Source organism: Geospiza fortis, unplaced genomic scaffold (genome assembly GCF_000277835.1).
Source record: "Geospiza fortis unplaced genomic scaffold, GeoFor_1.0 scaffold428, whole genome shotgun sequence".
In the NCBI taxonomy this organism is placed as follows: Eukaryota; Metazoa; Chordata; class Aves; order Passeriformes; family Thraupidae; genus Geospiza; species Geospiza fortis.
In genome coordinates this window covers 505,738-508,496 of record NW_005054409.1, presented here as the reverse complement: position 1 = coordinate 508,496, position 2,759 = coordinate 505,738, and positions in this window count along the sequence as shown.

Sequence of the window (2,759 nt, the reverse complement as noted above, 5' to 3'; positions counted from 1 at the left end):
CCTTTCAGCATGGCAGAGCTGCATGAGAGCAGCTGAGCAGGTCAGAGAGTCACAACAGAGAAAAGGTGATGGTGTTTCCTGCATTTCATCTGAAAGGAGGACAGACCCCCTTGCCCAAAGAGGCCAGTCTGGTCCATGGAAGCAACATGTTGTTGAGATGGTCCATGGAGACATCAGCAGTGAGACACACACTGATATCTCTGCCCCATTGCTCATAAAGTCTTCAGATTCCTCCTTTAATAGCAACTGGTTTAGACTTAATAGAGAACAATCCTAATGTAGTTGCCAATTTGTTGCTAAGGAGAAAGAGACTGAAGTCCTACAGATTTCCCAGGGCAAGCTGCTGCTCCTGAGCTTCACCTGACTCACCAGAGCCATGACAGACTGGGACTGCCCACGGCTCCAGCAGCCTGTAGAACACAGGCAGAGCCAGGCCAGTCACCCCTCAGCCTTGCCCTGCCATCCTCCCGGGAACAACAGCACAGGGGGAACCATCTCAGTGCCTCAACCAGCTCACAAAGACCAGCCAAAGCCAACTGCTGCACAGGGATGTCCTCCTGTGTTGGAAAACTTCAGCAGAAACAATCTGACAGCAAGGCTGGTTCCCTTTATCTGAAATGCAATCACAGCACATTATGGTCTCACAGTACAATGGTGAGTTTCCTAGGAGATGACTGCCACGTGCCCTGACTGGTTTTAAAAATGAAGTTTCTCAGAACTGATTTCCGTCTCAGGCTGACATGCTACACACACACATTGACAGCGCCACCTCTGTGCTTCCCATCCTTCATGTGGGTCCAGATAACCCAGCCCAGCCAGACCTTGGGCAGCAGGGATGAGAGGCACCACAAAATGGCCCAAGAGCTGATGAGGAGAACACAACTCTTCAAACCTGACAGCAATAATTTCTGTGTTTCTTTGGAAGCTGTTGCATAATTTCATGGGGGACAGAAAGGAAGCAGCATATTTTCCTCCCAGGTGACCTGCACTCCAGAACCCCAAAGGGGATGAGCTGTCAGGGGATGGGAGGAACTTCTTGCAAAAACAAAGAAGTGGTTAAAAGACAGCAAACAGCGCGGAATAAATGGTAAATCCATTTAATATCCAGGGTTAGGGGTCACCAAGGAAGCAGTTTGCCACAGCCTGAAGGCTTTGTGTTGTTGAGAACCTTCTCCTCCCCAAAGGGAGGCTTCAAAGCCAGATGACTAGCAGGAATTATGACATTCATGGCTGGAAGATCGAGGTATACAGCAGCTCCTGAAATGCTCTGTGCCTCCAGACAGACCCATCATGCAGGAGAACACTGGCAGAGTGAGAAGGAACGAGCAGGATTGCAGGAATATCTCTCCTAATGCACTGTAAAAGTTATCAGTTCCCAAAATTACTGCAAACACAGGCCACTGGCAGCAGGCTGAGGAGCCAAGCTCTGCGTGGTCCAGCTGGAAAAAGCTGCCACAGGTTGTGTGGGGTACAAAGGTGCTCTGGCTGATACACCAGCCCACTGAAGAGATGGGCTGCAGAGTATTCCAAACAGGTTAAAAGTTGATTAAAGAAAAAAGTCAGAAAATATTCCAGAAATTTGGCTTCCTGGGGAGCTTCTGTTTATTGTCATTGAAAGGGCTTGAAGGGGAGGATGGGCTGGACACTCAATGCTGACAGCAAGGGCACAAGTTGATCCCTGGAGTTTAGGAATAAATCAAAATGAGACAGCATCTCTGCCCACCATGATCATATGGGGAGGTTCACCATGAAGAAACAACCTTTGAGCCCATTAAAAAATATAGAAAAATAACCTTTGAGCCCATGACCAGCCAAAAGGATGTATGTGAAATTGCTGGAATAGCAGGAAAAACATGGTACTTCCTTAGGGAAAAGCTTTCCTTTCTTCCAGGGGTAGGAATTTAATTTTAGCAAAGAGGTTAAGAAATGGAGCTCATGTAGCACAAGACTTCCTCCCACCCTGTTTATCCACCAGCCTCCATCAGTCAGAGATCCAGAAAAGGGATCTCTGCTCAGGTGACACTTGCACTGACCCATCATGTCTCAGCTACCTGTCCTGTATTAATCTCTGTAATTCATTTTCTCCAACCCATTTACACTTTAAATTTCAGTCTCCTGCAGAATTAAGCACAATGAAGTACAAATTATATGAGAAAGCATTCTTCTTTGTTCATTCTCAATTTGATGCTTGATAATTTCATTCCATAACTCTCCAGTGAAAGACATTTTAAATATGCTAAGTAACCAACTGCTTTCCCATGTCACATAATGGGTTTTAATCACAAATATACTGAATGGCTTTTAAACTACGACTAGAGGTAGAAACAATCAGCAAAAGGAGTGTGCAAGAACTGGATTCCCCCTCACTCTCCATGGCAAGAAACTCTCAACCTACAGTAGGAGACATGAGACAAACCCAGAATCCATAGGAAAGAAAGCTGTTACACTTTTACACTGTGTTAAATCTTCAGTGTTGTGTGTAATTTTAAAGGAATACCTGTAAAAAATGAATAAAGTTGTCAAAACAGGAAGTGAGAAGGTCCTGGGAGACAGAACCAGGAGAGCTAAAACTTGCAGGAAACATAAGCACTGTTTCAAAATATTGATGCTGGAAAGACAGACCAAATCTATGCCCCAGGTAAAGAAATTCTTGAAACAGAGAAGTCTGGCAGACTAAGCAGCTGGGCAAGAGAAAGTGTGAGAAGTAAGACAACATCCTCAAACCTAGAAATTGTGTGTCCAAATGAGGAAGCAAAAAT